This window comes from Microcebus murinus, unplaced genomic scaffold (genome assembly GCF_040939455.1).
Source record: "Microcebus murinus isolate Inina unplaced genomic scaffold, M.murinus_Inina_mat1.0 scaf002_hap2_Mmur4.0, whole genome shotgun sequence".
Taxonomy (NCBI): domain Eukaryota; kingdom Metazoa; phylum Chordata; class Mammalia; order Primates; family Cheirogaleidae; genus Microcebus; species Microcebus murinus.
Window position 1 is genome coordinate 1,012,584 of NW_027438948.1, and position 24,056 is coordinate 1,036,639.

At 63.9% G+C, this 24,056-nt stretch overlaps 7 non-coding genes across 7 annotated transcripts; all 7 read right to left on the reverse strand.

Moving 5' to 3' along the window:
- Positions 1 to 1,527: 1,527 nt before the first annotated feature.
- LOC142866181 (5S ribosomal RNA) lies at positions 1,528 to 1,646 on the reverse strand. Its single transcript, XR_012916222.1, has one exon. It is a non-coding gene; the product is annotated as a 5S ribosomal RNA (ribosomal RNA).
- A 3,523-nt stretch (positions 1,647 to 5,169) lies between these two features.
- Positions 5,170 to 5,288, reverse strand: LOC142866182 (5S ribosomal RNA). Its single transcript, XR_012916223.1, has one exon. It is a non-coding gene; the product is annotated as a 5S ribosomal RNA (ribosomal RNA).
- Positions 5,289 to 8,819: 3,531 nt separating this feature from the next.
- LOC142866183 (5S ribosomal RNA) lies at positions 8,820 to 8,938 on the reverse strand. The gene has a single exon (XR_012916224.1). It is a non-coding gene; the product is annotated as a 5S ribosomal RNA (ribosomal RNA).
- Positions 8,939 to 12,461: 3,523 nt separating this feature from the next.
- On the reverse strand, positions 12,462 to 12,580 carry LOC142866184 (5S ribosomal RNA). The gene has a single exon (XR_012916225.1). It is a non-coding gene; the product is annotated as a 5S ribosomal RNA (ribosomal RNA).
- Positions 12,581 to 16,091: 3,511 nt separating this feature from the next.
- On the reverse strand, positions 16,092 to 16,210 carry LOC142866186 (5S ribosomal RNA). Its single transcript, XR_012916227.1, has one exon. It is a non-coding gene; the product is annotated as a 5S ribosomal RNA (ribosomal RNA).
- Positions 16,211 to 19,724: 3,514 nt separating this feature from the next.
- On the reverse strand, positions 19,725 to 19,843 carry LOC142866187 (5S ribosomal RNA). The gene has a single exon (XR_012916228.1). It is a non-coding gene; the product is annotated as a 5S ribosomal RNA (ribosomal RNA).
- A 3,551-nt stretch (positions 19,844 to 23,394) lies between these two features.
- On the reverse strand, positions 23,395 to 23,513 carry LOC142866188 (5S ribosomal RNA). Its single transcript, XR_012916229.1, has one exon. It is a non-coding gene; the product is annotated as a 5S ribosomal RNA (ribosomal RNA).
- Between the last annotated feature and the right edge of the window lie 543 nt (positions 23,514 to 24,056).

Sequence of the window (24,056 nt, forward strand, 5' to 3'; positions counted from 1 at the left end):
GAGCCCCGGAATCCGACGTGGAGAGCTGGGTGTACGTCCCCACGAGGAGGCGGTCCCCACCTCCGCGGCTCTCCCCTTGCGGGGGGGGGGAAAAGCAGCCACGGGGCCTCAGAGAAGACACCAGGCTGGGCGCCCGCCCCACAGTGGGGGCACGTCCCCCGCAGGCCACTTAGCGACGGCCGGCGGCCGGCGGACGGTTGGGTGGCGCGAGACGCTGCGGCCGCCCTGCTACCGGGTTCCTGGGAGGGCGTCCTGGAACCAGCGTCCACACCAAGCCCTTGGAAGGCCCAGGCGACGGAGGAGCCCCGTCAGGCAGGGGCCGAGGACGGTGACGGCCCGGGCGGGGAGGAGCGTGTCAGGCAGGGGCAGAGGACGGTGACAGGTGACAGGCCGGGCGGGAAGGAGTCATTCAGGCAGGGGCCGAGGAGGAGACGGGGCTGGGTAAGGGTTAGGGTTAGAGTCAGGGCACAAGTCACAATCGCAAAGACCTGGAAGCGACCCGAGTGCCCATCGACCCACCAGTGCGTAAATGAAATGTGGCGCGTGGACACCACGGAGTGCTATTCAGCTAGGAGGAGCAGCGGTGAGAGGGCACCTCTCGTGGTTCTCCTGGCCAGAGCTGGAACCCGTTCCAGTAAGCCAGGTAGCCCAAGAATGGACACACGAGCACCACGTGCTCGCGCTCACCAGCAAATGGGTACGAACCGACGGACACCCAAGTGGACACAGAGGAATCACCTTCATCGGGTGGGTGTCGGGCGGGTGGGGGGAGGGGATGGGCATACACCTCCATTAGGAATGGGGTGGGTGCGCACCGACTGGGGGATGGGCGCACTTGAGGCTCTGACCCGAGGGGGGAGGCTGGGAGAGGGCAACGTACCCGACCTTAACATTGGTACCCCCACAATACGCTGGAACAACATCAGAGGTAAATGAATAAGAACACAGGGGGGAGGGGGGCACGGGCAACACATGTCACCTTAATACTTGGACTCCCATCATCTGCTTGAAAAGAGAGAGAAAAGAAAATGCAATCATAGAGATAAGAGACACTTTTTAAACATAATGAATCCGAAGAGAAAAGTAAAAGGAGGCCTGTGGGGCAGGTCTGGGTGTGACTCCGGATCCCCCAACATCAGGTGCCACCACGAAAGATTCCTACGTGTAGCCCATAGAACCCCAAAAGCAACGGGACGAGTTCTGGTCACATACTCCCTCAAAATGACATCCTGGCCTTCTTCTGGAACTCCCTCCCCTCTCAGACTCTCAAGGTTTCCTCCAGCGTGTCGGTTCCCACAGAGCAGACCTTTGGTCTGAGACCTGACAGTCCAGAAGCCACGCATGCTGCCGCGTGACGGCGGTGTCGCGGCTTGGGACAAGAGGAGGCCCCACGGTGCGGGCTGGGGCGCCAGGCACCGCGGCGGGCGCTGAGGGTGGGGGTGACCCCCGCCCCGGGCCGCCGCCTCGCTCCCAGAGAGGGGACAGAACAAGAGGCAAAACAAAAAAAAAAAAAAAAAAAAAAAAAGAAGCCTACGGCACCCGGTATTCCCAGGCGGTCTCCCATCCAAGTACTAACCAGGCCCGACCCTGCTTAGCTTCTGAGACCAGACGAGATCGGGCGCGTTCAGGGTGGTGTGGCCCTAGACGGCGGAGGGCGCCCCTGCCCCGCTCAAGAAGCCGAGCCTCTCTGCGCTTCCCCGCCGCCTCCTCCCGCCCCAGGCCCCGCGCCGGCGCTGACCCGCACCGGGCGGGCCTGTTGAGTTCACCGGCCGGGTCCGGCGGGCTCCGAGGGACGGGGGTGACAGGCAGGGTGGGGCGGGGCGGGCAGGGAGCGGCGGGCCGGGGTGGGGGGCTGTCTCTCTATACACACACACACACACACACACTCACACTCACACTCACTCACTCACACTCACACAAGATGCGCCTCCACGGCTGGACTCGCCAAGGTGGAGACCTTCCAGCCCCCTTCCTCTCCTCGCCTGGCCCACCCCCAGCTCGTGGCCGCCCCCGCCGCCGCCGCCGCCGCCGCCGCCGCCGCCGATTGCGCACGCGCGGGTCGCCCGCCCTTTGACCCCAGGCAGGGGCCGCCCTCCCCGACAACCCCTTTCAGCTGCGCCCCCCACCCTGTGGGTGGGCTGCCGCCTATTCCCCCGGGCCCGGGCTGGGGCACAGCGCATGGGGGAGGGGAGCGAGTGTATGGGGCGTCTCTCTGTCTCTCTAGGGATGTGTCCCATGGGTGGGGTGGCGTGGTTAGTGGGGCGCTGAAGAAATCAGTCCCCTCCATCTCCTACCTCTGGAAAACGCCCAAGCCCTTGGAGAACTGCCGGCAACGCGACCGTGGGGGCCGGGACCCTCCTCTGTGTCCTCCTGTGGCCCAGTCCAAGGGGCCTGGGCCTGGCCGGGGCTGCATTGGACCCCGACCACCCTGGCGTGTGGACTCGCTAAAAATCGGCGATTAGATATTGGATTCCAGCTTCATTGAGGTCATTTCACTAATGAGTACACCGGAAAGAGTTTCCTAATCCATCTGTGAGGGTGGCAACTGAAAGAGAATTTTAAAGCTGACAGAATAGGCGAGGAAAGGCATAGGAGATTTCCACACCCAGTAAGGAAGCCTTTCCCGAAATGGAAGAAAGAAACGAGCAAACAGAGACACCGGTAGCCCGCCAGGATCAGAGTCTGCCCCCGAGAGAAAGTACCCTGACCAGGTTCACCCGTGGGTGGGTGGCGAGCTAGCGGCATTCAGAAGAGCGAGGCCCGCAGTCTGTGCAGAAGACACCTGCACTCGGGTGTGTGTGGCGGCACGATTCACAAGCAGCTCCAGATGTTAAGCCAAGGAGAAGCCAGGGAGTTCCCAACGCCCCAGGTGTCCTCAGCCCACGACTGGCTGCTGGGGGAATGCGAAGCCCGGCTCCTTGTCTCAGAGCGGGACAACCAGGAGGTGTGACGTACACCCCGGGGTTCCCAGGAGGATCAGGCTGAAGCTGGAACTTGGCCTGAAAGTGTCCCCTCGCACGGCCACCCCCTTCCCCTTCCTGCTCCTCTACTCCTGGTGCCCCTCCATCCAGGGGCCAGACCTTAAAGAGTCACCCGCAAGAGAATCCTGGTCCCAAAGGAGCCTTCTGGGGGACCCGTGCTGAGAGAGGTTGTGGGCATGGCCCGCTGGGGCTCTGCCCGACCCAGGGCTGAGAGATGCAACCTCCCAGCTCTGGGTCCCTGCAGGGGAAGCGTTGGCAAGCACAGGGCCAGTCCTCCAAAGGCCCAGGTGCAGGGAGCCCAGGCCAAGCAGCCTGTGGAAGAAGCCACCCCGGGAACACGACTGCAGGCCACGGCCCTTCCCACCTCCTCCTCCTCCTCCTCCTCCTGCTCCTCCACCCCCCCCCGACCTCCCACCCCCACCCCCGACATGGCGCAGGGCTCAGAGACACCTCAGACACTTGCTACCCAAAGTGCAAAGGGCATCAGTTGCTCCTCCAACCCCCCCCCCCGCCCAGCAGACCGCGTTGTCCAGCCAGCCCCCGGGCCTCCCTGGGGTGCCCAGCACAAAAGTGCAGACAACCACCGGACCCTCAATCTCAGTTTTCGGATGTTTTTGCCACTCTAAGGACCCGCAGGCCAGCTGGGCCTTCTGGCAGGACAGAGAGCCCCGGAATCCGACGTGGAGAGCTGGGTGTACGTCCCCACGAGGAGGCGGTCCCCACCTCCGCGGCTCTCCCCTTGCGGGGGGGGGGAAAGCAGCCACGGGGCCTCAGAGAAGACACCAGGCTGGGCGCCCGCCCCACAGTGGGGGCACGTCCCCCGCAGGCCACTTAGCGACGGCCGGCGGCCGGCGGACGGTTGGGTGGCGCGAGACGCTGCGGCCGCCCTGCTACCGGGTTCCTGGGAGGGCGTCCTGGAACCAGCGTCCACACCAAGCCCTTGGAAGGCCCAGGCGACGGAGGAGCCCCGTCAGGCAGGGGCCGAGGACGGTGACGGCCCGGGCGGGGAGGAGCGTGTCAGGCAGGGGCAGAGGACGGTGACAGGTGACAGGCCGGGCGGGAAGGAGTCATTCAGGCAGGGGCCGAGGAGGAGACGGGGCTGGGTAAGGGTTAGGGTTAGAGTCAGGGCACAAGTCACAATCGCAAAGACCTGGAAGCGACCCGAGTGCCCATCGACCCACCAGTGCGTAAATGAAATGTGGCGCGTGGACACCACGGAGTGCTATTCAGCTAGGAGGAGCAGCGGTGAGAGGGCACCTCTCGTGGTTCTCCTGGCCAGAGCTGGAACCCGTTCCAGTAAGCCAGGTAGCCCAAGAATGGACACACGAGCACCACGTGCTCGCGCTCACCAGCAAATGGGTACGAACCGACGGACACCCAAGTGGACACAGAGGAATCACCTTCATCGGGTGGGTGTCGGGCGGGTGGGGGGAGGGGATGGGCATACACCTCCATTAGGAATGGGGTGGGTGCGCACCGACTGGGGGATGGGCGCACTTGAGGCTCTGACCCGAGGGGGGAGGCTGGGAGAGGGCAACGTACCCGACCTTAACATTGGTACCCCCACAATACGCTGGAACAACATCAGAGGTAAATGAATAAGAACACAGGGGGGAGGGGGGCACGGGCAACACATGTCACCTTAATACTTGGACTCCCATCATCTGCTTGAAAAGAGAGAGAAAAGAAAATGCAATCATAGAGATAAGAGACACTTTTTAAACATAATGAATCCGAAGAGAAAAGTAAAAGGAGGCCTGTGGGGCAGGTCTGGGTGTGACTCCGGATCCCCCAACATCAGGTGCCACCACCAAAGATTCCTACGTGTAGCCCATAGAACCCCAAAAGCAACGGGACGAGTTCTGGTCACATACTCCCTCAAAATGACATCCTGGCCTTCTTCTGGAACTCCCTCCCCTTTCAGACTCTCAAGGTTTCCTCCAGCGTGTCGGTTCCCACAGAGCAGACCTTTGGTCTGAGACCTGACAGTCCAGAAGCCACGCATGCTGCCGCGTGACGGCGGTGTCGCGGCTTGGGACAAGAGGAGGCCCCACGGTGCGGGCTGGGGCGCCAGGCACCGCGGCGGGCGCTGAGGGTGGGGGTGACCCCCGCCCCGGGCCGCCGCCTCGCTCCCAGAGAGGGGACAGAACAAGAGGCAAAACAAAAAAAAAAAAAAAAAAAAAAAAGAAGCCTACGGCACCCGGTATTCCCAGGCGGTCTCCCATCCAAGTACTAACCAGGCCCGACCCTGCTTAGCTTCTGAGACCAGACGAGATCGGGCGCGTTCAGGGTGGTGTGGCCCTAGACGGCGGAGGGCGCCCCTGCCCCGCTCAAGAAGCCGAGCCTCTCTGCGCTTCCCCGCCGCCTCCTCCCGCCCCAGGCCCCGCGCCGGCGCTGACCCGCACCGGGCGGGCCTGTTGAGTTCACCGGCCGGGTCCGGCGGGCTCCGAGGGACTGGGGTGACAGGCGGGGTGGGGCGGGGCAGGCAGGGAGCGGCGGGCCGGGGTGGGGGGCTGTCTCTCTATACACACACACACACACACACACACACACACACACACACACTCACACTCACACAAGATGCGCCTCCACGGCTGGACTCGCCAAGGTGGAGACCTTCCAGCCCCCTTCCTCTCCTCGCCTGGCCCACCCCCAGCTCGTGGCCGCCCCCGCCGCCGCCGCCGCCGCCGCCGCCGCCGCCGCCGCCGCCGATTGCGCACGCGCGGGTCGCCCGCCCTTTGACCCCAGGCAGGGGCCGCCCTCCCCGACAACCCCTTTCAGCTGCGCCCCCCACCCTGTGGGTGGGCTGCCGCCTATTCCCCCGGGCCCGGGCTGGGGCACAGCGCATGGGGGAGGGGAGCGAGTGTATGGGGCGTCTCTCTCTCTCTCTAGGGATGTGTCCCATGGGTGGGGTGGCGTGGTTAGTGGGGCGCTGAAGAAATCAGTCCCCTCCATCTCCTACCTCTGGAAAACGCCCAAGCCCTTGGAGAACTGCCGGCAACGCGACCGTGGGGGCCGGGACCCTCCTCTGTGTCCTCCTGTGGCCCAGTCCAAGGGGCCTGGGCCTGGCCGGGGCTGCATTGGACCCCGACCACCCTGGCGTGTGGACTCGCTAAAAATCGGCGATTAGATATTGGATTCCAGCTTCATTGAGGTCATTTCACTAATGAGTGCACCGGAAAGAGTTTCCTAATCCATCTGTGAGGGTGGCAACTGAAAGAGAATTTTAAAGCTGACAGAATAGGCGAGGAAAGGCATAGGAGATTTCCACACCCAGTAAGGAAGCCTTTCCCGAAATGGAAGAAAGAAACGAGCAAACAGAGACACCGGTAGCCCGCCAGGATCAGAGTCTGCCCCCGAGAGAAAGTACCCTGACCAGGTTCACCCGTGGGTGGGTGGCGAGCTAGCGGCATTCAGAAGAGCGAGGCCCGCAGTCTGTGCAGAAGACACCTGCACTCGGGTGTGTGTGGCGGCACGATTCACAAGCAGCTCCAGATGTTAAGCCAAGGAGAAGCCAGGGAGTTCCCAACGCCCCAGGTGTCCTCAGCCCACGACTGGCTGCTGGGGGAATGCGAAGCCCGGCTCCTTGTCTCAGAGCGGGACAACCAGGAGGTGTGACGTACACCCCGGGGTTCCCAGGAGGATCAGGCTGAAGCTGGGACTTGGCCTGAAAGTGTCCCCTCGCACGGCCACCCCCTTCCCCTTCCTGCTCCTCTACTCCTGGTGCCCCTCCATCCAGGGGCCAGACCTTAAAGAGTCACCCGCAAGAGAATCCTGGTCCCAAAGGAGCCTTCTGGGGGACCCGTGCTGAGAGAGGTTGTGGGCATGGCCCGCTGGGGCTCTGCCCGACCCAGGGCTGAGAGATGCAACCTCCCAGCTCTGGGTCCCTGCAGGGGAAGCGTTGGCAAGCACAGGGCCAGTCCTCCAAAGGCCCAGGTGCAGGGAGCCCAGGCCAAGCAGCCTGTGGAAGAAGCCACCCCGGGAACACGACTGCAGGCCACGGCCCTTCCCACCTCCTCCTCCTCCTCCTCCTCCTGCTCCTCCACCCCCCCCCGACCTCCCACCCCCACCCCCGACATGGCGCAGGGCTCAGAGACACCTCAGACACTTGCTACCCAAAGTGCAAAGGGCATCAGTTGCTCCTCCAAACCCCCCCCCCGCCCAGCAGACCGCGTTGTCCAGCCAGCCCCCGGGCCTCCCTGGGCTGCCCAGCACAGAAGTGCAGACAACCACCGGACCCACAATCTCATTTTTCGGATGTTTTTGCCACTCTAAGGACCCGCAGGCCAGCTGGGCCTTCTGGCAGGACAGAGAGCCCCGGAATCCGACGTGGAGAGCTGGGTGTACGTCCCCACGAGGAGGCGGTCCCCACCTCCGCGGCTCTCCCCTTGCGGGGGGGGGGAAAAGCAGCCACGGGGCCTCAGAGAAGACACCAGGCTGGGCGCCCGCCCCACAGTGGGGGCACGTCCCCCGCAGGCCACTTAGCGACGGCCGCCGGCCGGCGGACGGTTGGGTGGCGCGAGACGCTGCGGCCGCCCTGCTACCGGGTTCCTGGGAGGGCGTCCTGGAACCAGCGTCCACACCAAGCCCTTGGAAGGCCCAGGCGACGGAGGAGCCCCGTCAGGCAGGGGCCGAGGACGGTGACGGCCCGGGCGGGGAGGAGCGTGTCAGGCAGGGGCAGAGGACGGTGACAGGTGACAGGCCGGGCGGGAAGGAGTCATTCAGGCAGGGGCCGAGGAGGAGACGGGGCTGGGTAAGGGTTAGGGTTAGAGTCAGGGCACAAGTCACAATCGCAAAGACCTGGAAGCGACCCGAGTGCCCATCGACCCACCAGTGCGTAAATGAAATGTGGCGCGTGGACACCACGGAGTGCTATTCAGCTAGGAGGAGCAGCGGTGAGAGGGCACCTCTCGTGGTTCTCCTGGCCAGAGCTGGAACCCGTTCCAGTAAGCCAGGTAGCCCAAGAATGGACACACGAGCACCACGTGCTCGCGCTCACCAGCAAATGGGTACGAACCGACGGACACCCAAGTGGACACAGAGGAATCACCTTCATCGGGTGGGTGTCGGGCGGGTGGGGGGAGGGGATGGGCATACACCTCCATTAGGAATGGGGTGGGTGCGCACCGACTGGGGGATGGGCGCACTTGAGGCTCTGACCCGAGGGGGGAGGCTGGGAGAGGGCAACGTACCCGACCTTAACATTGGTACCCCCACAATACGCTGGAACAACATCAGAGGTTAATGAATAAGAACACAGGGGGGAGGGGGGCACGGGCAACACATGTCACCTTAATACTTGGACTCCCATCATCTGCTTGAAAAGAGAGAGAAAAGAAAATGCAATCATAGAGATAAGAGACACTTTTTAAACATAATGAATCCGAAGAGAAAAGTAAAAGGAGGCCTGTGGGGCAGGTCTGGGTGTGACTCCGGATCCCCCAACATCAGGTGCCACCACCAAAGATTCCTACGTGTAGCCCATAGAACCCCAAAAGCAACGGGACGAGTTCTGGTCACATACTCCCTCAAAATGACATCCTGGCCTTCTTCTGGAACTCCCTCCCCTCTCAGACTCTCAAGGTTTCCTCCAGCGTGTCGGTTCCCACAGAGCAGACCTTTGGTCTGAGACCTGACAGTCCAGAAGCCACGCATGCTGCCGCGTGACGGCGGTGTCGCGGCTTGGGACAAGAGGAGGCCCCACGGTGCGGGCTGGGGCGCCAGGCACCGCGGCGGGCGCTGAGGGTGGGGGTGACCCCCGCCCCGGGCCGCCGCCTCGCTCCCAGAGAGGGGACAGAACAAGAGGCAAAACAAAAAAAAAAAAAAAAAAAAAAAAGAAGCCTACGGCACCCGGTATTCCCAGGCGGTCTCCCATCCAAGTACTAACCAGGCCCGACCCTGCTTAGCTTCTGAGACCAGACGAGATCGGGCGCGTTCAGGGTGGTGTGGCCCTAGACGGCGGAGGGCGCCCCTGCCCCGCTCAAGAAGCCGAGCCTCTCTGCGCTTCCCCGCCGCCTCCTCCCGCCCCAGGCCCCGCGCCGGCGCTGACCCGCACCGGGCGGGCCTGTTGAGTTCACCGGCCGGGTCCGGCGGGCTCCGAGGGACGGGGGTGACAGGCGGGGTGGGGCGGGGCGGGCAGGGAGCGGCGGGCCGGGGTGGGGGGCTGTCTCTCTATACACACACACACACACACACACTCACACTCACACTCACTCACTCACACTCACACAAGATGCGCCTCCACGGCTGGACTCGCCAAGGTGGAGACCTTCCAGCCCCCTTCCTCTCCTCGCCTGGCCCACCCCCAGCTCGTGGCCGCCCCCGCCGCCGCCGCCGCCGCCGCCGCCGCCGCCGATTGCGCACGCGCGGGTCGCCCGCCCTTTGACCCCAGGCAGGGGCCGCCCTCCCCGACAACCCCTTTCAGCTGCGCCCCCCACCCTGTGGGTGGGCTGCCGCCTATTCCCCCGGGCCCGGGCTGGGGCACAGCGCATGGGGGAGGGGAGCGAGTGTATGGGGCGTCTCTCTCTCTCTCTAGGGATGTGTCCCATGGGTGGGGTGGCGTGGTTAGTGGGGCGCTGAAGAAATCAGTCCCCTCCATCTCCTACCTCTGGAAAACGCCCAAGCCCTTGGAGAACTGCCGGCAACGCGACCGTGGGGGCCGGGACCCTCCTCTGTGTCCTCCTGTGGCCCAGTCCAAGGGGCCTGGGCCTGGCCGGGGCTGCATTGGACCCCGACCACCCTGGCGTGTGGACTCGCTAAAAATCGGCGATTAGATATTGGATTCCAGCTTCATTGAGGTCATTTCACTAATGAGTGCACCGGAAAGAGTTTCCTAATCCATCTGTGAGGGTGGCAACTGAAAGAGAATTTTAAAGCTGACAGAATAGGCGAGGAAAGGCATAGGAGATTTCCACACCCAGTAAGGAAGCCTTTCCCGAAATGGAAGAAAGAAACGAGCAAACAGAGACACCGGTAGCCCGCCAGGATCAGAGTCTGCCCCCGAGAGAAAGTACCCTGACCAGGTTCACCCGTGGGTGGGTGGCGAGCTAGCGGCATTCAGAAGAGCGAGGCCCGCAGTCTGTGCAGAAGACACCTGCACTCGGGTGTGTGTGGCGGCACGATTCACAAGCAGCTCCAGATGTTAAGCCAAGGAGAAGCCAGGGAGTTCCCAACGCCCCAGGTGTCCTCAGCCCACGACTGGCTGCTGGGGGAATGCGAAGCCCGGCTCCTTGTCTCAGAGCGGGACAACCAGGAGGTGTGACGTACACCCCGGGGTTCCCAGGAGGATCAGGCTGAAGCTGGGACTTGGCCTGAAAGTGTCCCCTCGCACGGCCACCCCCTTCCCCTTCCTGCTCCTCTACTCCTGGTGCCCCTCCATCCAGGGGCCAGACCTTAAAGAGTCACCCGCAAGAGAATCCTGGTCCCAAAGGAGCCTTCTGGGGGACCCGTGCTGAGAGAGGTTGTGGGCATGGCCCGCTGGGGCTCTGCCCGACCCAGGGCTGAGAGATGCAACCTCCCAGCTCTGGGTCCCTGCAGGGGAAGCGTTGGCAAGCACAGGGCCAGTCCTCCAAAGGCCCAGGTGCAGGGAGCCCAGGCCAAGCAGCCTGTGGAAGAAGCCACCCCGGGAACACGACTGCAGGCCACGGCCCTTCCCACCTCCTCCTCCTCCTCCTCCTCCTGCTCCTCCACCCCCCCCCGACCTCCCACCCCCACCCCCGACATGGCGCAGGGCTCAGAGACACCTCAGACACTTGCTACCCAAAGTGCAAAGGGCATCAGTTGCTCCTCCAAACCCCCCCCCCGCCCAGCAGACCGCGTTGTCCAGCCAGCCCCCGGGCCTCCCTGGGGTGCCCAGCACAAAAGTGCAGACAACCACCGGACCCTCAATCTCAGTTTTCGGATGTTTTTGCCACTCTAAGGACCCGCAGGCCAGCTGGGCCTTCTGGCAGGACAGAGAGCCCCGGAATCCGACGTGGAGAGCTGGGTGTACGTCCCCACGAGGAGGCGGTCCCCACCTCCGCGGCTCTCCCCTTGCGGGGGGGGGGAAAGCAGCCACGGGGCCTCAGAGAAGACACCAGGCTGGGCGCCCGCCCCACAGTGGGGGCACGTCCCCCGCAGGCCACTTAGCGACGGCCGGCGGCCGGCGGACGGTTGGGTGGCGCGAGACGCTGCGGCCGCCCTGCTACCGGGTTCCTGGGAGGGCGTCCTGGAACCAGCGTCCACACCAAGCCCTTGGAAGGCCCAGGCGACGGAGGAGCCCCGTCAGGCAGGGGCCGAGGACGGTGACGGCCCGGGCGGGGAGGAGCGTGTCAGGCAGGGGCAGAGGACGGTGACAGGTGACAGGCCGGGCGGGAAGGAGTCATTCAGGCAGGGGCCGAGGAGGAGACGGGGCTGGGTAAGGGTTAGGGTTAGAGTCAGGGCACAAGTCACAATCGCAAAGACCTGGAAGCGACCCGAGTGCCCATCGACCCACCAGTGCGTAAATGAAATGTGGCGCGTGGACACCACGGAGTGCTATTCAGCTAGGAGGAGCAGCGGTGAGAGGGCACCTCTCGTGGTTCTCCTGGCCAGAGCTGGAACCCGTTCCAGTAAGCCAGGTAGCCCAAGAATGGACACACGAGCACCACGTGCTCGCGCTCACCAGCAAATGGGTACGAACCGACGGACACCCAAGTGGACACAGAGGAATCACCTTCATCGGGTGGGTGTCGGGCGGGTGGGGGGAGGGGATGGGCATACACCTCCATTAGGAATGGGGTGGGTGCGCACCGACTGGGGGATGGGCGCACTTGAGGCTCTGACCCGAGGGGGGAGGCTGGGAGAGGGCAACGTACCCGACCTTAACATTGGTACCCCCACAATACGCTGGAACAACATCAGAGGTAAATGAATAAGAACACAGGGGGGAGGGGGGCACGGGCAACACATGTCACCTTAATACTTGGACTCCCATCATCTGCTTGAAAAGAGAGAGAAAAGAAAATGCAATCATAGAGATAAGAGACACTTTTTAAACATAATGAATCCGAAGAGAAAAGTAAAAGGAGGCCTGTGGGGCAGGTCTGGGTGTGACTCCGGATCCCCCAACATCAGGTGCCACCACCAAAGATTCCTACGTGTAGCCCATAGAACCCCAAAAGCAACGGGACGAGTTCTGGTCACATACTCCCTCAAAATGACATCCTGGCCTTCTTCTGGAACTCCCTCCCCTCTCAGACTCTCAAGGTTTCCTCCAGCGTGTCGGTTCCCACAGAGCAGACCTTTGGTCTGAGACCTGACAGTCCAGAAGCCACGCATGCTGCCGCGTGACGGCGGTGTCGCGGCTTGGGACAAGAGGAGGCCCCACGGTGCGGGCTGGGGCGCCAGGCACCGCGGCGGGCGCTGAGGGTGGGGGTGACCCCCGCCCCGGGCCGCCGCCTCGCTCCCAGAGAGGGGACAGAACAAGAGGCAAAACAAAAAAAAAAAAAAAAAAAAAAAAGAAGCCTACGGCACCCGGTATTCCCAGGCGGTCTCCCATCCAAGTACTAACCAGGCCCGACCCTGCTTAGCTTCTGAGACCAGACGAGATCGGGCGCGTTCAGGGTGGTGTGGCCCTAGACGGCGGAGGGCGCCCCTGCCCCGCTCAAGAAGCCAAGCCTCTCTGCGCTTCCCCGCCGCCTCCTCCCGCCCCAGGCCCCGCGCCGGCGCTGACCCGCACCGGGCGGGAGGGCTCCGAGGGACGGGGGTGACAGGCGGGGTGGGGCGGGGCGGGCAGGGAGCGGCGGGCCGGGGTGGGGGGCTGTCTCTCTATACACACACACACACACACACACACACACACACACACTCACACTCACACAAGATGCGCCTCCACGGCTGGACTCGCCAAGGTGGAGACCTTCCAGCCCCCTTCCTCTCCTCGCCTGGCCCACCCCCAGCTCGTGGCCGCCCCCGCCGCCGCCGCCGCCGCCGCCGCCGCCGCCGCCGCCGCCGCCGCCGCCGCCGATTGCGCACGCGCGGGTCGCCCGCCCTTTGACCCCAGGCAGGGGCCGCCCTCCCCGACAACCCCTTTCAGCTGCGCCCCCCACCCTGTGGGTGGGCTGCCGCCTATTCCCCCGGGCCCGGGCTGGGGCACAGCGCATGGGGGAGGGGAGCGAGTGTATGGGGCGTCTCTCTCTCTCTCTAGGGATGTGTCCCATGGGTGGGGTGGCGTGGTTAGTGGGGCGCTGAAGAAATCAGTCCCCTCCATCTCCTACCTCTGGAAAACGCCCAAGCCCTTGGAGAACTGCCGGCAACGCGACCGTGGGGGCCGGGACCCTCCTCTGTGTCCTCCTGTGGCCCAGTCCAAGGGGCCTGGGCCTGGCCGGGGCTGCATTGGACCCCGACCACCCTAGCGTGTGGACTCGCTAAAAATCGGCGATTAGATATTGGATTCCAGCTTCATTGAGGTCATTTCACTAATGAGTGCACCGGAAAGAGTTTCCTAATCCATCTGTGAGGGTGGCAACTGAAAGAGAATTTTAAAGCTGACAGAATAGGCGAGGAAAGGCATAGGAGATTTCCACACCCAGTAAGGAAGCCTTTCCCGAAATGGAAGAAAGAAACGAGCAAACAGAGACACCGGTAGCCCGCCAGGATCAGAGTCTGCTCCCGAGAGAAAGTACCCTGACCAGGTTCACCCGTGGGTGGGTGGCGAGCTAGCGGCATTCAGAAGAGCGAGGCCCGCAGTCTGTGCAGAAGACACCTGCACTCGGGTGTGTGTGGCGGCACGATTCACAAGCAGCTCCAGATGTTAAGCCAAGGAGAAGCCAGGGAGTTCCCAACGCCCCAGGTGTCCTCAGCCCACGACTGGCTGCTGGGGGAATGCGAAGCCCGGCTCCTTGTCTCAGAGCGGGACAACCAGGAGGTGTGACGTACACCCCGGGGTTCCCAGGAGGATCAGGCTGAAGCTGGGACTTGGCCTGAAAGTGTCCCCTCGCACGGCCACCCCCTTCCCCTTCCTGCTCCTCTACTCCTGGTGCCCCTCCATCCAGGGGCCAGACCTTAAAGAGTCACCCGCAAGAGAATCCTGGTCCCAAAGGAGCCTTCTGGGGGACCCGTGCTGAGAGAGGTTGTGGGCATGGCCCGCTGGGGCTCTGCCCGACCCAGGGCTGAGAGATGCAACCTCCCAGCTCTGGGTCCCTGCAGGGGAAGCGTTGGCAAGCACAGGGCCAGTCCTCCAAAGGCCCAGGTGCAGGGAGCCCAGGCCAAGCAGCCTGTGGAAGAAGCCACCCCGGGAACACGACTGCAGGCCACGGCCCTTCCCACCTCCTCCTCCTCCTCCTCCTCCTGCTCCTCCACCCCCCCCGACCTCCCACCCCCACCCCCGACATGGCGCAGGGCTCAGAGACACCTCAGACACTTGCTACCCAAAGTGCAAAGGGCATCAGTTGCTCCTCCAAACCCCCCCCCCGCCCAGCAGACCGCGTTGTCCAGCCAGCCCCCGGGCCTCCCTGGGGTGCCCAGCACAAAAGTGCAGACAACCACCGGACCCTCAATCTCAGTTTTCGGATGTTTTTGCCACTCTAAGGACCCGCAGGCCAGCTGGGCCTTCTGGCAGGACAGAGAGCCCCGGAATCCGACGTGGAGAGCTGGGTGTACGTCCCCACGAGGAGGCGGTCCCCACCTCCGCGGCTCTCCCCTTGCGGGGGGGGGGAAAAGCAGCCACGGGGCCTCAGAGAAGACACCAGGCTGGGCGCCCGCCCCACAGTGGGGGCACGTCCCCCGCAGGCCACTTAGCGACGGCCGGCGGCCGGCGGACGGTTGGGTGGCGCGAGACGCTGCGGCCGCCCTGCTACCGGGTTCCTGGGAGGGCGTCCTGGAACCAGCGTCCACACCAAGCCCTTGGAAGGCCCAGGCGACGGAGGAGCCCCGTCAGGCAGGGGCCGAGGACGGTGACGGCCCGGGCGGGGAGGAGCGTGTCAGGCAGGGGCAGAGGACGGTGACAGGTGACAGGCCGGGCGGGAAGGAGTCATTCAGGCAGGGGCCGAGGAGGAGACGGGGCTGGGTAAGGGTTAGGGTTAGAGTCAGGGCACAAGTCACAATCGCAAAGACCTGGAAGCGACCCGAGTGCCCATCGACCCACCAGTGCGTAAATGAAATGTGGCGCGTGGACACCACGGAGTGCTATTCAGCTAGGAGGAGCAGCGGTGAGAGGGCACCTCTCGTGGTTCTCCTGGCCAGAGCTGGAACCCGTTCCAGTAAGCCAGGTAGCCCAAGAATGGACACACGAGCACCACGTGCTCGCGCTCACCAGCAAATGGGTACGAACCGACGGACACCCAAGTGGACACAGAGGAATCAACTTCATCGGGTGGGTGTCGGGCGGGTGGGGGGAGGGGATGGGCATACACCTCCATTAGGAATGGGGTGGGTGCGCACCGACTGGGGGATGGGCGCACTTGAGGCTCTGACCCGAGGGGGGAGGCTGGGAGAGGGCAACGTACCCGACCTTAACATTGGTACCCCCACAATACGCTGGAACAACATCAGAGGTAAATGAATAAGAACACAGGGGGGAGGGGGGCACGGGCAACACATGTCACCTTAATACTTGGACTCCCATCATCTGCTTGAAAAGAGAGAGAAAAGAAAATGCAATCATAGAGATAAGAGACACTTTTTAAACATAATGAATCCGAAGAGAAAAGTAAAAGGAGGCCTGTGGGGCAGGTCTGGGTGTGACTCCGGATCCCCCAACATCAGGTGCCACCACCAAAGATTCCTACGTGTAGCCCATAGAACCCCAAAAGCAACGGGACGAGTTCTGGTCACATACTCCCTCAAAATGACATCCTGGCCTTCTTCTGGAACTCCCTCCCCTCTCAGACTCTCAAGGTTTCCTCCAGCGTGTCGGTTCCCACAGAGCAGACCTTTGGTCTGAGACCTGACAGTCCAGAAGCCACGCATGCTGCCGCGTGACGGCGGTGTCGCGGCTTGGGACAAGAGGAGGCCCCACGGTGCGGGCTGGGGCGCCAGGCACCGCGGCGGGCGCTGAGGGTGGGGGTGACCCCCGCCCCGGGCCGCCGCCTCGCTCCCAGAGAGGGGACAGAACAAGAGGCAAAAAAAAAAAAAAAAAAAAAAAAAAAAAGAAGCCTACGGCACCCGGTATTCCCAGGCGGTCTCCCATCCAAGTACTAACCAGGCCCGACCCTGCTTAGCTTCTGAGACCAGACGAGATCGGGCGCGTTCAGGGTGGTGTGGCCCTAGACGGCGGAGGGCGCCCCTGCCCCGCTCAAGAAGCCGAGCCTCTCTGCGCTTCCCCGCCGCCTCCTCCCGCCCCAGGCCCCGCGCCGGCGCTGACCCGCACCGGGCGGGCCTGTTGAGTTCACCGGCCGGGTCCGGCGGGCTCCGAGGGACGGGGGTGACAGGCAGGGTGGGGCGGGGCGGGCAGGGAGCGGCGGGCCGGGGTGGGGGGCTGTCTCTCTATACACACACACACACACACACACTCACACTCACACTCACTCACTCACACTCACACAAGATGCGCCTCCACGGCTGGACTCGCCAAGGTGGAGACCTTCCAGCCCCCTTCCTCTCCTCGCCTGGCCCACCCCCAGCTCGTGGCCGCCCCCGCCGCCGCCGCCGCCGCCGCCGCCGCCGCCGATTGCGCACGCGCGGGTCGCCCGCCCTTTGACCCCAGGCAGGGGCCGCCCTCCCCGACAACCCCTTTCAGCTGCGCCCCCCACCCTGTGGGTGGGCTGCCGCCTATTCCCCCGGGCCCGGGCTGGGGCACAGCGCATGGGGGAGGGGAGCGAGTGTATGGGGCGTCTCTCTGTCTCTCTAGGGATGTGTCCCATGGGTGGGGTGGCGTGGTTAGTGGGGCGCTGAAGAAATCAGTCCCCTCCATCTCCTACCTCTGGAAAACGCCCAAGCCCTTGGAGAACTGCCGGCAACGCGACCGTGGGGGCCGGGACCCTCCTCTGTGTCCTCCTGTGGCCCAGTCCAAGGGGCCTGGGCCTGGCCGGGGCTGCATTGGACCCCGACCACCCTGGCGTGTGGACTCGCTAAAAATCGGCGATTAGATATTGGATTCCAGCTTCATTGAGGTCATTTCACTAATGAGTACACCGGAAAGAGTTTCCTAATCCATCTGTGAGGGTGGCAACTGAAAGAGAATTTTAAAGCTGACAGAATAGGCGAGGAAAGGCATAGGAGATTTCCACACCCAGTAAGGAAGCCTTTCCCGAAATGGAAGAAAGAAACGAGCAAACAGAGACACCGGTAGCCCGCCAGGATCAGAGTCTGCCCCCGAGAGAAAGTACCCTGACCAGGTTCACCCGTGGGTGGGTGGCGAGCTAGCGGCATTCAGAAGAGCGAGGCCCGCAGTCTGTGCAGAAGACACCTGCACTCGGGTGTGTGTGGCGGCACGATTCACAAGCAGCTCCAGATGTTAAGCCAAGGAGAAGCCAGGGAGTTCCCAACGCCCCAGGTGTCCTCAGCCCACGACTGGCTGCTGGGGGAATGCGAAGCCCGGCTCCTTGTCTCAGAGCGGGACAACCAGGAGGTGTGACGTACACCCCGGGGTTCCCAGGAGGATCAGGCTGAAGCTGGAAATTGGCCTGAAAGTGTCCCCTCGCACGGCCACCCCCTTCCCCTTCCTGCTCCTCTACTCCTGGTGCCCCTCCATCCAGGGGCCAGACCTTAAAGAGTCACCCGCAAGAGAATCCTGGTCCCAAAGGAGCCTTCTGGGGGACCCGTGCTGAGAGAGGTTGTGGGCATGGCCCGCTGGGGCTCTGCCCGACCCAGGGCTGAGAGATGCAACCTCCCAGCTCTGGGTCCCTGCAGGGGAAGCGTTGGCAAGCACAGGGCCAGTCCTCCAAAGGCCCAGGTGCAGGGAGCCCAGGCCAAGCAGCCTGTGGAAGAAGCCACCCCGGGAACACGACTGCAGGCCACGGCCCTTCCCACCTCCTCCTCCTCCTCCTCCTCCTGCTCCTCCACCCCCCCCGACCTCCCACCCCCACCCCCGACATGGCGCAGGGCTCAGAGACACCTCAGACACTTGCTACCCAAAGTGCAAAGGGCATCAGTTGCTCCTCCAAACCCCCCCCCCGCCCAGCAGACCGCGTTGTCCAGCCAGCCCCCGGGCCTCCCTGGGGTGCCCAGCACAAAAGTGCAGACAACCACCGGACCCTCAATCTCAGTTTTCGGATGTTTTTGCCACTCTAAGGACCCGCAGGCCAGCTGGGCCTTCTGGCAGGACAGAGAGCCCCGGAATCCGACGTGGAGAGCTGGGTGTACGTCCCCACGAGGAGGCGGTCCCCACCTCCGCGGCTCTCCCCTTGCGGGGGGGGGGAAAGCAGCCACGGGGCCTCAGAGAAGACACCAGGCTGGGCGCCCGCCCCACAGTGGGGGCACGTCCCCCGCAGGCCACTTAGCGACGGCCGGCGGCCGGCGGACGGTTGGGTGGCGCGAGACGCTGCGGCCGCCCTGCTACCGGGTTCCTGGGAGGGCGTCCTGGAACCAGCGTCCACACCAAGCCCTTGGAAGGCCCAGGCGACGGAGGAGCCCCGTCAGGCAGGGGCCGAGGACGGTGACGGCCCGGGCGGGGAGGAGCGTGTCAGGCAGGGGCAGAGGACGGTGACAGGTGACAGGCCGGGCGGGAAGGAGTCATTCAGGCAGGGGCCGAGGAGGAGACGGGGCTGGGTAAGGGTTAGGGTTAGAGTCAGGGCACAAGTCACAATCGCAAAGACCTGGAAGCGACCCGAGTGCCCATCGACCCACCAGTGCGTAAATGAAATGTGGCGCGTGGACACCACGGAGTGCTATTCAGCTAGGAGGAGCAGCGGTGAGAGGGCACCTCTCGTGGTTCTCCTGGCCAGAGCTGGAACCCGTTCCAGTAAGCCAGGTAGCCCAAGAATGGACACACGAGCACCACGTGCTCGCGCTCACCAGCAAATGGGTACGAACCGACGGACACCCAAGTGGACACAGAGGAATCACCTTCATCGGGTGGGTGTCGGGCGGGTGGGGGGAGGGGATGGGCATACACCTCCATTAGGAATGGGGTGGGTGCGCACCGACTGGGGGATGGGCGCACTTGAGGCTCTGACCCGAGGGGGGAGGCTGGGAGAGGGCAACGTACCCGACCTTAACATTGGTACCCCCACAATACGCTGGAACAACATCAGAGGTAAATGAATAAGAACACAGGGGGGAGGGGGGCACGGGCAACACATGTCACCTTAATACTTGGACTCCCATCATCTGCTTGAAAAGAGAGAGAAAAGAAAATGCAATCATAGAGATAAGAGACACTTTTTAAACATAATGAATCCGAAGAGAAAAGTAAAAGGAGGCCTGTGGGGCAGGTCTGGGTGTGACTCCGGATCCCCCAACATCAGGTGCCACCACCAAAGATTCCTACGTGTAGCCCATAGAACCCCAAAAGCAACGGGACGAGTTCTGGTCACATACTCCCTCAAAATGACATCCTGGCCTTCTTCTGGAACTCCCTCCCCTCTCAGACTCTCAAGGTTTCCTCCAGCGTGTCGGTTCCCACAGAGCAGACCTTTGGTCTGAGACCTGACAGTCCAGAAGCCACGCATGCTGCCGCGTGACGGCGGTGTCGCGGCTTGGGACAAGAGGAGGCCCCACGGTGCGGGCTGGGGCGCCAGGCACCGCGGCGGGCGCTGAGGGTGGGGGTGACCCCCGCCCCGGGCCGCCGCCTCGCTCCCAGAGAGGGGACAGAACAAGAGGCAAAACAAAAAAAAAAAAAAAAGAAGCCTACGGCACCCGGTATTCCCAGGCGGTCTCCCATCCAAGTACTAACCAGGCCCGACCCTGCTTAGCTTCTGAGACCAGACGAGATCGGGCGCGTTCAGGGTGGTGTGGCCCTAGACGGCGGAGGGCGCCCCTGCCCCGCTCAAGAAGCCGAGCCTCTCTGCGCTTCCCCGCCGCCTCCTCCCGCCCCAGGCCCCGCGCCGGCGCTGACCCGCACCGGGCGGGCCTGTTGAGTTCACCGGCCGGGTCCGGCGGGCTCCGAGGGACGGGGGTGACAGGCGGGGTGGGGCGGGGCGGGCAGGGAGCGGCGGGCCGGGGTGGGGGGCTGTCTCTCTATACACACACACACACACACACACTCACACTCACACTCACTCACTCACACTCACACAAGATGCGCCTCCACGGCTGGACTCGCCAAGGTGGAGACCTTCCAGCCCCCTTCCTCTCCTCGCCTGGCCCACCCCCAGCTCGTGGCCGCCCCTGCCGCCGCCGCCGCCGCCGCCGCCGCCGCCGCCGCCGCCGCCGCCGCCGCCGCCGCCGATTGCGCACGCGCGGGTCGCCCGCCCTTTGACCCCAGGCAGGGGCCGCCCTCCCCGACAACCCCTTTCAGCTGCGCCCCCCACCCTGTGGGTGGGCTGCCGCCTATTCCCCCGGGCCCGGGCTGGGGCACAGCGCATGGGGGAGGGGAGCGAGTGTATGGGGCGTCTCTCTCTCTCTCTAGGGATGTGTCCCATGGGTGGGGTGGCGTGGTTAGTGGGGCGCTGAAGAAATCAGTCCCCTCCATCTCCTACCTCTGGAAAACGCCCAAGCCCTTGGAGAACTGCCGGCAACGCGACCGTGGGGGCCGGGACCCTCCTCTGTGTCCTCCTGTGGCCCAGTCCAAGGGGCCTGGGCCTGGCCGGGGCTGCATTGGACCCCGACCACCCTGGCGTGTGGACTCGCTAAAAATCGGCGATTAGATATTGGATTCCAGCTTCATTGAGGTCATTTCACTAATGAGTGCACCGGAAAGAGTTTCCTAATCCATCTGTGAGGGTGGCAACTGAAAGAGAATTTTAAAGCTGACAGAATAGGCGAGGAAAGGCATAGGAGATTTCCACACCCAGTAAGGAAGCCTTTCCCGAAATGGAAGAAAGAAACGAGCAAACAGAGACACCGGTAGCCCGCCAGGATCAGAGTCTGCCCCCGAGAGAAAGTACCCTGACCAGGTTCACCCGTGGGTGGGTGGCGAGCTAGCGGCATTCAGAAGAGCGAGGCCCGCAGTCTGTGCAGAAGACACCTGCACTCGGGTGTGTGTGGCGGCACGATTCACAAGCAGCTCCAGATGTTAAGCCAAGGAGAAGCCAGGGAGTTCCCAACGCCCCAGGTGTCCTCAGCCCACGACTGGCTGCTGGGGGAATGCGAAGCCCGGCTCCTTGTCTCAGAGCGGGACAACCAGGAGGTGTGACGTACACCCCGGGGTTCCCAGGAGGATCAGGCTGAAGCTGGGACTTGGCCTGAAAGTGTCCCCTCGCACGGCCACCCCCTTCCCCTTCCTGCTCCTCTACTCCTGGTGCCCCTCCATCCAGGGGCCAGACCTTAAAGAGTCACCCGCAAGAGAATCCTGGTCCCAAAGGAGCCTTCTGGGGGACCCGTGCTGAGAGAGGTTGTGGGCATGGCCCGCTGGGGCTCTGCCCGACCCAGGGCTGAGAGATGCAACCTCCCAGCTCTGGGTCCCTGCAGGGGAAGCGTTGGCAAGCACAGGGCCAGTCCTCCAAAGGCCCAGGTGCAGGGAGCCCAGGCCAAGCAGCCTGTGGAAGAAGCCACCCCGGGAACACGACTGCAGGCCACGGCCCTTCCCACCTCCTCCTCCTCCTCCTCCTCCTGCTCCTCCACCCCCCCCCCCGACCTCCCACCCCCACCCCCGACATGGCGCAGGGCTCAGAGACACCTCAGACACTTGCTACCCAAAGTGCAAAGGGCATCAGTTGCTCCTCCAAACCCCCCCCCCCCAGCAGACCGCGTTGTCCAGCCAGCCCCCGGGCCTCCCTGGGGTGCCCAGCACAAAAGTGCAGACAACCACCGGACCCTCAATCTCAGTTTTCGGATGTTTTTGCCACTCTAAGGACCCGCAGGCCAGCTGGGCCTTCTGGCAGGACAGAGAGCCCCGGAATCCGACGTGGAGAGCTGGGTGTACGTCCCCACGAGGAGGCGGTCCCCACCTCCGCGGCTCTCCCCTTGCGGGGGGGGGGAAAAGCAGCCACGGGGCCTCAGAGAAGACACCAGGCTGGGCGCCCGCCCCACAGTGGGGGCACGTCCCCCGCAGGCCACTTAGCGACGGCCGCCGGCCGGCGGACGGTTGGGTGGCGCGAGACGCTGCGGCCGCCCTGCTACCGGGTTCCTGGGAGGGCGTCCTGGAACCAGCGTCCACACCAAGCCCTTGGAAGGCCCAGGCGACGGAGGAGCCCCGTCAGGCAGGGGCCGAGGACGGTGACGGCCCGGGCGGGGAGGAGCGTGTCAGGCAGGGGCAGAGGACGGTGACAGGTGACAGGCCGGGCGGGAAGGAGTCATTCAGGCAGGGGCCGAGGAGGAGACGGGGCTGGGTAAGGGTTAGGGTTAGAGTCAGGGCACAAGTCACAATCGCAAAGACCTGGAAGCGACCCGAGTGCCCATCGACCCACCAGTGCGTAAATGAAATGTGGCGCGTGGACACCACGGAGTGCTATTCAGCTAGGAGGAGCAGCGGTGAGAGGGCACCTCTCGTGGTTCTCCTGGCCAGAGCTGGAACCCGTTCCAGTAAGCCAGGTAGCCCAAGAATGGACACACGAGCACCACGTGCTCGCGCTCACCAGCAAATGGGTACGAACCGACGGACACCCAAGTGGACACAGAGGAATCACCTTCATCGGGTGGGTGTCGGGCGGGTGGGGGGAGGGGATGGGCATACACCTCCATTAGGAATGGGGTGGGTGCGCACCGACTGGGGGATGGGCGCACTTGAGGCTCTGACCCGAGGGGGGAGGCTGGGAGAGGGCAACGTACCCGACCTTAACATTGGTACCCCCACAATACGCTGGAACAACATCAGAGGTTAATGAATAAGAACACAGGGGGGAGGGGGGCACGGGCAACACATGTCACCTTAATACTTGGACTCCCATCATCTGCTTGAAAAGAGAGAGAAAAGAAAATGCAATCATAGAGATAAGAGACACTTTTTAAACATAATGAATCCGAAGAGAAAAGTAAAAGGAGGCCTGTGGGGCAGGTCTGGGTGTGACTCCGGATCCCCCAACATCAGGTGCCACCACCAAAGATTCCTACGTGTAGCCCATAGAACCCCAAAAGCAACGGGACGAGTTCTGGTCACATACTCCCTCAAAATGACATCCTGGCCTTCTTCTGGAACTCCCTCCCCTCTCAGACTCTCAAGGTTTCCTCCAGCGTGTCGGTTCCCACAGAGCAGACCTTTGGTCTGAGACCTGACAGTCCAGAAGCCACGCATGCTGCCGCGTGACGGCGGTGTCGCGGCTTGGGACAAGAGGAGGCCCCACGGTGCGGGCTGGGGCGCCAGGCACCGCGGCAGGCGCTGAGGGTGGGGGTGACCCCCGCCCCGGGCCGCCGCCTCGCTCCCAGAGAGGGGACAGAACAAGAGGCAAAACAAAAAAAAAAAAAAAAAAAAAAAAGAAGCCTACGGCACCCGGTATTCCCAGGCGGTCTCCCATCCAAGTACTAACCAGGCCCGACCCTGCTTAGCTTCTGAGACCAGACGAGATCGGGCGCGTTCAGGGTGGTGTGGCCCTAGACGGCGGAGGGCGCCCCTGCCCCGCTCAAGAAGCCGAGCCTCTCTGCGCTTCCCCGCCGCCTCCTCCCGCCCCAGGCCCCGCGCCGGCGCTGACCCGCACCGGGCGGGCCTGTTGAGTTCACCGGCCGGGTCCGGCGGGCTCCGAGGGACGGGGGTGACAGGCGGGGTGGGGCGGGGCGGGCAGGGAGCGGCGGGCCGGGGTGGGGGGCTGTCTCTCTATACACACACACACACACACACACTCACACTCACACTCACTCACTCACACTCACACAAGATGCGCCTCCACGGCTGGACTCGCCAAGGTGGAGACCTTCCAGCCCCCTTCCTCTCCTCGCCTGGCCCACCCCCAGCTCGTGGCCGCCCCCGCCGCCGCCGCCGCCGCCGCCGCCGCCGCCGCCGCCGCCGATTGCGCACGCGCGGGTCGCCCGCCCTTTGACCCCAGGCAGGGGCCGCCCTCCCCGACAACCCCTTTCAGCTGCGCCCCCCACCCTGTGGGTGGGCTGCCGCCTATTCCCCCGGGCCCGGGCTGGGGCACAGCGCAT